The sequence below is a fragment of the Ictidomys tridecemlineatus genome, unplaced genomic scaffold, assembly GCF_052094955.1.
Source record: "Ictidomys tridecemlineatus isolate mIctTri1 unplaced genomic scaffold, mIctTri1.hap1 Scaffold_140, whole genome shotgun sequence".
In the NCBI taxonomy this organism is placed as follows: domain Eukaryota; kingdom Metazoa; phylum Chordata; class Mammalia; order Rodentia; family Sciuridae; genus Ictidomys; species Ictidomys tridecemlineatus.
Window position 1 is genome coordinate 71,491 of NW_027521246.1, and position 13,140 is coordinate 84,630.

Sequence of the window (13,140 nt, forward strand, 5' to 3'; positions counted from 1 at the left end):
ACAACCCCAGCTCTGTTTTTAATTTTTTGAAGGAATATACATACTGTTTTCTACAAGGACTGAACTAATTTACATTCCCACTAACAGTATGAGTTTCCTTAACTCTTACCAACACTTGATATCTTTAGTCTTTTTGATAGTAGCCATCTTACTAGGATGAGTTGACAACCTTTTGTTATAGTGTTGTTGTTGTTGTTGTTGTTGTTGTTGTTTTGCACTACTGGTGATTGAACCCAGGGATATTTTACTGCTGAGCCACATCCCTGGGTTTTTTTTTTTTATTTTTCATTTTGAGACAGGATCTTTCTAAATTGCTGAGACTGGCCTCAAGCTTCTGATCTTCCTGTCTCACCCTCCCAAGTTTCTAGGATTATAGCCCAATTGTAATCAGACTAGATTTTTACTGTTGGAGTTTTTGAAGTTTATTGTAAATTCTGGATATTAACCTCTTGTCAGGTATATAGTTTGGAAATACTTCCTCCCATTCTATATGTTGTACATCTCTTTACTGTACCTTTGCTGTACAAACACTTAGTAGTTTAATGTAATACCATTTTGGCTTTTATTTCCTGTACTTTTCTGCTCTTGTTTCCTCTGCTCTTGGGGTCCTCTCCAGAATATTCTTGACCTTTCCAATATCCCTCAAGTACTTCCCCTGTTTTGTTTTATTGATTTCATGTCTTACATAAGTCTTTTAGTCCATGTACAGTTGAATTTTTTAAAATTTTATTTATTTTATTCATTTTAGTTATTGATGGACCTTTATTTTTAATTTATATGTGGTGCTGAGAATCAAATCCAGTGCCTTACATATTTGAGGCAAGCTCTCTGCCACTGAGCCACAATCCCAGCTCCTACAGTTGATTTTTGAAATGGGTGGGAAATGGGGGTCTCATTTTATTCTGTGTGTGGATATCCAATTTTCCTAGTACCATTTACTGAAAATACCATCTCTTCTCCCATGTGTATTCTTTGGATCTTTGTTGAAAGTTAGTTGACTATCGATGCTTGTGTTTACTTCTAGTCTGTTTTGTTCCATTGGTCTATGTCTCTTTTTTTTTACCAGTCCTGTGTTGTTTTGATTACTACAGCTTTATAATTTATTTTGAAGTCAGGTAATATAATGTCTCCTGCTTTGTTCTTTTTATTGAAGATTGCTTTGGATATTGGTGGTATTTTGTGAACCCATACAAATTTTAGTTCTATTTGTCTAGTTCTGTTGATCACTTTGGGCGGTATAGACATTTTTAAAACACTAATCCTTTCAACCCATGAACCAGGGGATCTCTTTTCATTTACATGTGCCCTCTTCAGTTTCTTTCACTGGCATTTTATAGATTGCATTGTAGAAATCTTTCACCTTTTTGTTAAACTTATCCTTTTGTATTTTACCATTTTTTGTAAGTATTATAAATGGGATTACTATGTTTTTTTATTTACGAATAAATCACATTTTAATCAATTGTTAATTATAATTACACATATCAAAGTTATATTATTTCTAAAGTATGACTGCATTGCCTCCCTTGGTATAAAAATGTGTGCGTAATATTTCCATATGTTTAATGTAATCATTTCTCTTGTCAAATTTCAATAAGTATATTTCATAAAAATTTAATTTCAGTCTCTTCCAATTGTTTCTGGTTAAAAAAATCATGATTTTACTGATTCTTGAATAATTTCTACATTAAGCTATTGGGTGAAAATCTTTGTTGATTCCTATTTCAGATAATTTGCTGTTGATGTATAGCAGTGCTGCTGAAGGTTTTTTTTTAATGATGATTTTGTATTCTGCAACTTTGCTGAGTTAATTTATTAGTTGTAATTGTTTTCTTCCAGCAGAGTGTTTAGGTTTTGTTGTTGATTTTATGTATAAGAGGAGGTTAGTCAGTGGTAAAGCATTTGCCTAAGATCATGTCATCTGCAAACAGTGACAATTTGATGATGACTTTTTCAGTTTGGATTCTCTTTATTTCTTTCTCTTGCCTAATTGCTCTGGCTAGAGTTTTGTTTTGTTTTTTAATTTTATTTTTTAAATTTCTTCTAATTAGTTATGCATGACAGTAGAATAGATTTTGATACATTGTACACAATGTGGCACAGCTTCTTTTTCCTTTGGCTGAACATGGTATAGAATCACACTGGTAGTGTAATCATACATGTATAGGGTAGTAATGTCCATTTTATTCCACCATCCTTCACATTATCACACCCTCTTCTCTCACTCCCCTCTGCACAGTCAAAATTTCCTTCATTCTTCCATAACCCCCACCTCCATTATGGATTAGCATCCACTTATCAAAGAAAACATTCAGTCTTTGCTGTTTTGGGTTTGGCTTATTTCACATAGCATGATATTCTCCATCCCCATCCATTCACCTGCAAATGCCATAATTTCATATTCCTTTAGGGAGTAGTATTCCATTGTGTATATATATACACCACATTTTCTTTATCCATTCATCTGATGAAGGACATCTAGGTTGGTTCTGTAGTTGAGCTATTGTGAATTGAGCTGCTATAAACTACTTTACCACATCCCCAGCTTTTTTCACTTTTTACTTTGAGACAGGATCTTGCTAAGTTGCTTAAGTCCTTGCTAAATTGCTGAGGCTTATCTCTAACTTGTGATTCTCTTCCCTCAGCATCCTGAATTGATGAGATTACATGCATGCACCACCACACCCTGTTTTAAGCTATTCTGCTAATTGTTTTATCACCATAATGAAATTGTGCAGAGAATGACCTGTACAAAACACAATAAATTTTTCAAAGATTAGTCTGTTCCCTTTGCAAGGACTGAAGAATTCAGTATTTGGTATTCAAAATTTAGTCTTCAGTCTTCATTTTTGGATGAATCATTGGGTATGTGTCACAATCTATGCTTTTAACCAGATTTTAATAGAAAAATAGCGGTTTGACCCAGTTGGAAGTTGAAAAAATGTTTGGTTTCATGTACCACATAATACAAAATTGCTCCCCATGAAGTAATACCAGGTGGAGTTATACATCTTGTCAAACTCCTTAATATAGGTTGAAGTATTCTTTTCCATATTTCTCCAACGCCTCAATAGTGTACTCCATCGGATCCTGTTGTATCTTTCCTGTATGTCCATTATTTTGGGTTACTGCCTTGCCATACATAGTTACTTTGGAGCAGGATCTGGCTGACTGAAATAGGAGAGGTAATGACATGGTTTGGGATCAGAGGGAACTGCCATTATTACTGAAACCATGGCACATCTCTGTTTTCCAGTTTTATTATAGAGAACTCAATAGTATATTTTTGTTTTCCACAAAAAAAAAGTTTAAAGCTTTCCTTTCTATTTTATTCTGTTATCTCAGAATATGTTCTGAATGTTCTGGTCAATTTTTGTATTTTATTAATATGTTTAGAAACATTAGCGCTGAGGAGGTTAGTCAGTGGTAAAGCATTTGCCTAATATGCACAATGTCCTGAGTTTGATCCCTGGCACTAAAAAATAAGTAAATGAAAACAATATATATACACATATTGCACATAATTGTATACATATTTATTTTGTTGAATTTATACATTGTTTCATTCATATTATTTCCTGTCTACTTTTTAAGGATAATGTATAAAAGTCTTATAATTGTTGCCTTACCTTTCCTCCTGAATGTTGATCATAAAATATTTTTCATAATCAATTATGAAGAGTTTTATTTCCCCTCTAAAATCTATTTTAAAGTATTTGGCCCTTAGGTTTTCTGGTGAATTTAACCAGCTATTGATGCCTTTGCGCTGAATAATACAGTATCCTGACATTCTAACCACTCATATATTTCAGTGGTATTGTCTGGAATTTGAGATGAGATCTGTATCATTAGACTGTATGTATATATATCTGGCTGTCTGCCTTTTTTATTTAGTTTCAGTACTTGGTCATTTAGACAGCTCGTTTATTTTTTACTTTGATATTTCTTCTTTCTTTTTTTCCAGCAGAGTAATTATTTCAGTCTCCAAAGATTATCTAAATAAGTTAGATTTCTTCCTTCAAGGGTATTTTCAAACCTTCTGAGACTTGTATGCCTGGAAAAATTCTACTTTTCCCACAAATGTACAAGATTGAGTGGTTTTATAAGTGCGTAGATTCTATTCCCAGTAGGGTTGGTGGGGAATGAATGAATAAACTACTGGGTTAGAAATAAGTGAGAATAGAGTTGTAAAGAAAATATAGAATTCAAGCTGGGGTTGTGGCTCAGTGGCAGAGTGCTTGCCTTGCACATGTGAGACACTGGGCTCAATCCTCGGCACCACGTAAAAAAATAAATAAACTAAAGACATTGTGTTCATATATAACTGCATGTTTATTAAGGGTGGAAAGAGCAGATAATGTCTTAATCTAAGTATGAAATTGTTAACACTATAGTTCTGACAGATATTCTAAATGCATTGGAGACATTGGTGCTTTTGTGAATTCCTCAAAGATCTCTATAACTCCTGGCATTTATGTTTTCTGTGTGGAAGTTGTTTGCCCTAAAGGTAGTTCTATTGGGTAGAGTCTTTTAAATCTATTCAGAAATGTTCCTTTTCAATATTACATACATGGCCTAAAGGAAATCAAGACCATTCGTGAATGGTTGAAGTACTATGCAGTCCCTGGTATCCATACTCTCTTGTTTCTCCTACCGTGGACTGCTCCACAAAAATTTTATCTTTAGAACTCTTTAATCTCTGCACCAGATACTAGTTTCTAAAATTTCTTATAATTTTAAAGGATATTCATAACGTTTTCATTGAAATTTTCTGAAACTTGGTGTTCTAGATTAGCTTAGGGAAAGGCTTCAGAGTACCACAACACTCTGATATCTCTGTCTTTAAAGAAACCATATTAGTAACATATGGTGGAACCCCACCTACTGCTTGTAATCCCACCTATTTGTAATTGCACCTACTCTGGAAGCCAGAGGCAGTAATATCACAAATTCAAGGCCAGCTTAGGCAATTTAGCCAGACAGTGTCCCAAAATAAAATAGAAAGGCTTGAGGAAGTAGCGCAGTGGTAGTGCCCCAAGTTCAATTCCAGTAAATAAAGTTAGAAAATGAAGAAATTTTTTCTACCAATTATGTTGCTCAGTCTCCTAATTTCTAGTTACTTATTATTTTGTTGGGTAATAAGCTAAGCATCCCAAACCCGCTTTCCTGTGTCTGATAGCACGTGCATGAAAAAATTAATTTGACCTTGTTTTACTTGATTTGTGAGATCTCTGTCATACTAAAACTCCCAAAACTTCAGGTAAAGTTAAATATAACATCCTGTTACATTCCGTCCATCTATTTGATACACATTGTTTTCCTTTCATTTTTGAGCTTGGGTTCCTAAGATGTCATGTTAAATTGTTTTGTTTTGTTTTGATGTTAAACTGTTAATTTTTTAGGGTATTAGCCAGTGGACTAATGATATCTAACTTGGGAAACAACCCTAGCCTTATACCCCTCCTTATAATTTTTGGTATAAATTGGACATAGAGACATTTGTGCTTTAGAGCAAAAAGCCTCTTGTTATAATCTAATGTTCTTTGGTAGTCTTAAAATTGTGTCTTTCAATTATAATTTCATAACCCCAAGAATATGGAATGTACAGATAAAGAAAGTAAGTTTATGGACTAGCCAATCTACTTACACTTACTGTTATTTCCCAGCACCTATTGACAGTTGTCTTGTTTGTTAACACTACTCTGTTTTTCTGGCTTATAATATTGGAACAGAGATTATTGAGGAAAAAATGTTTCTAGGCTGACTACCATCCTTGATTTTTATTTTTCCTGACCAGGTCATTCTAATTTTATATGATAGATTCCTCAACATCCTAGTTCCTGAGGCATCTGCAGATGTGAATTTGGGGCATGAGCTCTAAACCCCTACATGTTGTCAAAAATGTGTACATTTTTTTTGTTTCCCATATACTTGTTATTAATCTTTAATTATATCAGACATTTTAAAACAGTCATAATATGGATATTCTTGGTGGGGGGAGTACTTAAAGACATATTATGACCAACTAAAAAATGATGCAGACTTTTTAAGAATGCCTAAATAGAAAGTTGAGAAAGGAATGGTTTTTCCTACAGAATCCATTTATTAAGAACACCAAATAGTACTGTAAATATGGCGCTAAAATGTAATTTTAAAAATACAGTTCTGGAAAAAAGACTTATATAGCATAGTAATTTCTCTGAAACAAGGACAAAAATATTGCCAGAACATATCAACAAAAATCTTATGCACATTTAAAGAGCTGAATAGTCATTGTATAAGAATATGTGTGTGTGTGGAAGTAATATATATTTTATTTTCTCCCTGTTTTATCTACATATTCTGAACATTTTATAATGATTGTGTCTTTTATATAGTGAAATAGTACTTTCAAAGTAAGATAAGGCGGAAATTAAAATCAGTGTGCCTTCAACTTTTATGTTGAACTTTCAAATTTTGAAATAATAGTAGAACTGAAAATATGTGCTTATTTTGGTTTAGCTGTTAACTTTCTGAAATTTTCAGTGGAAGTGAAGAAGCCCTTTCCAATGAAGACTGTGAAAATGTTTACCACTTGGTTTATTCAGCACATCGCCCTGTTGCTGTGGCAACGGGAGAGTTCCTTCACAAAAAGTGAGTTATTTTTCAAAACTCATGTATTTTGTTTTCTTGTGGTTTTAGAGTTAGTAGAAGAGAATAGTAGTAATTGAACAGAGTATTAAAAAATGTGCATATCACCTTACTCAGTTATCATAGCTTCATGAACTTTACACATTATAAATTATATTCCTGAGAAAGGTATGTCTTTTGATATATCTATTTTTCCCTGATATGTGAAAAGATGATTCACAACTAGGTGGTGAAATTGGGAAAGTATTTGAAGTTTATGAAAGCTCCCCAGGTAGGGCTGGGGATGTGGCTCAAGCGGTAGCGCGCTCACCTGGCATGCGTGCGTCCTGGGTTCGATTCTCAGCACCAAAAACAAAGATGTTGTGTCCTCCAATAACTAAAAACTAAATATTAAAACTCTCTCTCTCTCTCTCTCTCTCTCTCTCTCTCTCTCTCTCTCTCTCTCTCTCTCTTTCTCTCTTCCCCTTAAAATAAAAAGCTCCCCAGGTAATGATATTTCATTTTACTAATTTTTTTCTCTTAAAATTTTGAGTTCCAATCTTACCTTTTCAACATTTATAATTTAAATGTTCTGTAGTATCACCTTTAAAATGCCTCCCCACTTTTCATGTTTTTTTCCCCTGTTCTCTCCATAAAAAACAGTAATCTATAGTGATTATGAAAGTTATATTTACAGTTAAAGTTTAAATTTTTTAAATTTTTTTAAAACTTGTTAAATTTATTTTGACAAAGCATCAAATTAATGAGAATTTATAAGCATAAAACTTATGAAATACATTCTTATTATGGTTTACTACTGTATATTTTATAATAGTAGGATCTTTTATTTTCATAATACAAACATATTGGTTATATGTGTACCTTTTGCTTTGTTTTTTTTAATTGTTTTTTTTTAGTTGCATTTGGACACAATACCTTTACTTCATTTATTTTTATGTGGTGCTGTAGATCAAACCCAGTGTCTTGCACATTTTAGGCAAGCGCTCTACCACTGAGCCACAACCCCAGCCCCTATTTTTTGCTTTTTTTATTGTGGATTTAACTTAGTGGCTTTGATTATTGGCAGGTGAACCTAAAAGTCCATTATGTACTAATTTGTGATTGTGCTACAGCACGAATGTAAATCATACACTGGGCAGTTGTTGCACCTGGATGATTAACTTTGATAATGAGCAGATCTGTCTCTTCTTCAAGTATCTACATCACAGTGCCTCAAGAACAGTTTTTTCTGTAAGTAGTTGTACTACTCAAAGTGGGAATAAGTTTGAGATATTTGCTAACATTTTTTATATTGGGACACTTTACCTAAAAGTTTATTATTTGTTTGTGAAAATGAACCCTATTCTTGTGGAAGTAAATGAAGACTTCCTTAATTAACTGATTTTTAAGCCCTTGCCCTGGAGCAATTCACATTTTAATAATTTTTAATTTTTTAATGATTTCTTTAAACATTCATTTGCCATTTAATATAATTACCTTTTAAAATATTTTTTTCTTTACTTTAATATTTTTTAAATTAAAATCTTAACAATATATAGCAGCCCCAGAAATTCTAGGATTATGTCAAAAATACTTGAACCTGTGCTTGTGCACACAGTATCTTAAAGTCTACAAGCCATGCACACAGTCTTAACCAGTCATCCAAATGATAGTAAGCTGAAATGGATATTTTAAAGTTATCCAAAAATCCACATATATATATATATATTAATTATATATATTATATATATATATTATATATATTAATATATATATTAATTCATTATCCAAACTCGTATATTTTAGTTACTAAGGACCCTCAGAATTTTTATTTGCCACCTCTCTGAAAGCTACCCACAAAACAAGAGGTAAAAGATCTGTATAAAGAAAATTATAGAACCCTAAAGAAAGAAATCAAAGAAGGCCTTAGAAGATGGAAAGATCTACCTCGCTCTAGGTTAGGCAGAATTAATATCTTATCAAAATGACCATACCACCAAAAGCAGTTTACAGATTTAATGCAATTCCAATCAAAATCCCAATGGCATTCCTCATAAAAACAGAAAAAGCAATCATGAAATTCATCTGCTAAGATAAGAGACCCAGAATAGCTAAAGTAATCCTTAGCAGGAAGAGTGAAGCAGGGGGCATCACTATACCAGACCTTAAACCATAACAACTGGAAAGTTGTGGAGCAGGTATTCAAATCTCCAAGCAGGTAATTACTCAGTAGAGAGTCCTTTATTGGGTCTTCAAGCCCAAAGGGCATCTATTTATGAAATTGCTTCTGTGAAGATTCTCATGGATAAGAGGCCTTGGGCTGATGAGATGAAGGTTTAACCAGGCAGTGATGTGTTTTTCCTTAGAAGCCTAGAGGATCAAGGGTAGAGGCAGCCAAACACTGCCAAGAACCACATTGAGAGGAGTCTCAAAATTGGTAAGGTTCAGGAACCAGACAATTAGCATTCATGTGTGACAAATGTTCTACTATGGTTTATTATATCAAGGGCACATTCCATTAAGATATAAACATATCACTGTACTCTGTTTCTAAAGAGGGAAATGTTGCTTTTGTTATCATCTTCTTAAATTGAAATTCTAGAAGTCAGTGATGGTGTCTACTGCTGTAGTGCTGACTTCATTTCCTGGTCCAGAAGATTAGAAATCTGTGCATGTTTTTGAGAACAGCATGAAGTCCATCTGTTCAGGTCATATTTTTCCACATTAACATGAAGATTTATGGGGTGGTAACTTATGTAAGAAAAGCCAATGATAATTATATTATATTCTTTGCTGCCATTTGGAATCTACATTATATTTTGGTTAGTCATGAAAATATAGTAACATACATACACACATTGAAGTCTTTCAAACACAACAATAAAGGCAACCTCTCTAGTTTGTGAAGTCTTTCACCTCTGTTTTGGTTTGGGTTCCATTCATTCAAATTTTCTCTTGTAACGTGGTCTGTTTATCCACAGTTTTCTTTCCCACAGAAGGCACAGAAATACAAGAGCTACAGTTGGCTTCCTGGGTGACTATTCTATTCTGACTAGAATCCAGTATAGTGATTTATTTTTTTCCTTTGGTGAAAATAGCTTTTTTTTCCTGACTTTAAATATGCTTATATGTAGAAAAAGTATTTACATGTTTCATATAGAAAAAAATAAAAAGAAGAAAATACTGAATAATGCATATACTTCCAGAAGTATACATATACACACACAAATTGTTTTATATAAATAAAACCATACCATGACCACTCTTTTATACCTTTTGTTTTATTCATCAATATTCCATCAAAAGTTTCTTATGTAAATATATACTTACTCGTGTATTATCCTTTTGGATATCTATATAAAATTACATTGATGGTTTTATTTAACTGCTCCCCATTGATAAGATAATTAGGTTATTTCCAATTTTTCATGTGTAAAGGAAACTATGATGAATAGCCTTTCATGTACCCTTCCTGTACTTTATAATAACCTCCTTAGAAGCTGTTCCTGGAAGTGGAATGACTGGGTCAGAGAGTTCACACATTTAAAATTTTGATACATGTTGCTAGCAAAGTTAACTTTTGATGACATTATGCTTGTCCTTTATATACAATGTCCTTAAAAATGAAAGAACGTGGTAAAGTCTCTTTCAACTTTGCAGTAGCATTTACACACACACACACACACACACACACACAAACAAACAAAAACTTATTAGTCCTCTTAGACCATGTACTACATCTGTGTGTATATGTGTATTGTCCTATAGACATTAAAGGAGTGGAATAATTTTAATAAATCTAAGTATATTAGTTAACCAACCAAATATTATCATTTCATTCAAAATTTGACTTGTGGTTTGTTCTGAAAGAAGAGGGGATCTGATAACCATTTCTTAATAGCCTATCCTAAATAATTTTTTAAAAATATTTTTAGTTGTCAATGAACCTTTATTTTTACTTATTTATATGCAGTGCTGAGAATCCAGTTTAGTGCCTCACACATGCTAGACAAGCGCTCTAACACTGAGCTCAAATCCCAGTCCCTCCTAAGTGATTTTTAATGAAATATGTCATATGGCAAGAGGTGACTGAGTTGTAATTTTAGTGATATGTGTGAAGAATCAGTTATCACCAAACCAAAATAATTTTGTAAAATTTTGAACTAATTCATTGGGCATTTCCATAAATCTTGACCCCCACAGAGGATTTCAAGCTTGACTTTCATATAGATAAACAGCAGCAAAAACAGGGTAAATGTGAGCAGGTGGAGTATGTAGTGTTTTAGGGATTTTAGAATAGATTCTGTTGACCCTGGTGTGTTCCTTCTTTGTTCAGGGGTTGTGGAGGGTTGGAAATCTTTGAACTCAATTGGGCTGTTTGATGCTCTCTCATAAGAGGTAAATGATAAACAACCAAGAAGTACAACTTTAACAAGCATATTGAAACAGCCCAGCAATTTCTTTTTTATATTTAATTAGTATCTAACCAAATTGGTTACATACATTCAAAAAAGATCATGAAAATAGAAAAAGGCATATTTTTTCCTGCCTCTCCTCTTTCTAGTGATGGCTTCTTCTCACCCTGAACAGATTCACCTAGCATAGCTGAATGTGAAGGCGCTGATTGACTGCAAACTGATTCTGCTTTTAAAAAACAACTTTATTTTAAAGATAGTAGGAAAGTGATATATTGTAAGTATGTGTTCATTGATAATGCCATATTTTATGCAAATTGGTAAACCTACTACTTAAGAGATTAGAAAACCTCTTTTCTGGAAGGGGAAATGTCAATTATAAATGGTTAAAAACTTGCATTCCAGCAAGTTCTTAGCTGCCAGCTGACACATTCAGCAGTGTGCCAGGATGGATTTTAAAGCATAACAACATAAATTGCTCTGTTCCAAATCAGGCATCATCACCTTTACACAAGCCAAATCAACTGAGTTGTTTGAAAACTGCCACATAAGTCCCTTTTAACCTTTTCCTTTCCTGGTAATACAAGGTTTATGGTCTACTGAAATCACTAACCACTGAGTACTGAGGATCCAGGCTTTGTATCTCAATGAGCAGGTTCAGTTGCTTTCAGGATGATGGGAAACTGAATATTTAGCTCAGCTCTAACCAGTTTGATAACTCATCTCTACCTCTCCTTTTCAATAGCTTCTGTTCTTCTTTTCTTTTCTTTTTTCTTTTTTTGAATCTTTTCCCTTATAGAGCTAGCTGTTGACTCTTTGCAGCTCCTGCACAGTTGATAGGCAGCTCCTGGCTGTCCCTTCCCTAACTTAACTGCTCTAGAACTGCCACCTGAGTCTGTAGCTCAAACTTGGGCTAGCCCTCCTATTTGGTGCATCTCGTCTCACTTCTTCTCCTTGCTCAATTCCATTGGGCCTCCTTACTTCATCTCATCTCTAAGTCCCTTAGGTATGATATTTTTCCCCCCTCCCGCAACCCAGATAGACCCATTTTCCTGTAGCTCAGCTCAGCCCAACTCTTCTTAGTCTCTTAGACCACATACTACTTGCTCCTCCCAGTGTCCTCCACTCTGGAGTCCAGTATCACCTTACCTAGTTCAACTAATATGCAGCCTTTGTCCCCAACTCAGCTGGTGACACCCTCAGCATAAAGCTAGCTCAACTCCCTCAAAACATCCTTGACCCACACCCTCTGGGGGAAGCTTATGTTTTTCAGTCCAGAATAAGTGCTCTCTCTCACCCAGATGACCCTTGTTTAAGCTGATTTTAGCTGAATGTGAAAAACTTCTTCAGCCTTGTGTGCCCTGAATTTTTTCTAACCTAGATCAAGTGAGCTGTCATCTAGTTCTGGTATTGTTGTACATCTGTTAAGCCCTGCAGGGAGCTATCCTCATAGAGGATGTCACCACAGACCTGTCACCTGTCATGAAAAAGGAGGAGGAGGGAGCTGGGGTTGGAACTCAGTGGTAGAGCACTCACCTAGCACGTGTGAGGCCCTGGGTTTGATCCTCAGCACCACAAAAAAAAATAAAGTAAAGGCATTGTGTTCAACTATACCTAAAAATTTTTTAAAAAAGCAGGAGGAGGAAGAAAAGGAAGAGGGGGAGGAGGAGGAGGAACCAAATGGCTGGAGAAGTCAGGAAATGCTTGTTTCTAAAGATAGAATTTGTATTGGACCTTAAAAGATGAGCAGTGTTTAAAAAGTTTGAGCAAAAGGGAGTCAGTGAGAATAAAGGCTTAGGAAATGATATGTGCACATATGGAATGAGGTCAGGGATTGCTGGACTAATTGCTCAGAGCAAAGTTTTTGTGTTATGGAACTAATTATTGATAGGTGCTATATTAAGCAGAGTATTGAGATAGAGGCAGAGGAGTTGAAATTTGATAAGGGAGAGAGTAGGTCTATAATGAACTCTAGGTTCTTTCCTTGAGGAAAGCTTTGAGGAAAGTTTTTGTTTCGTTTGAATCTTTTAAAAACAGAGTAATGTGACAATGGAAAAATATAGATGGGTTTTAGAGAAAGATTGGGATTCAAAGAGGGTAGTTAGGATGTCTTTGA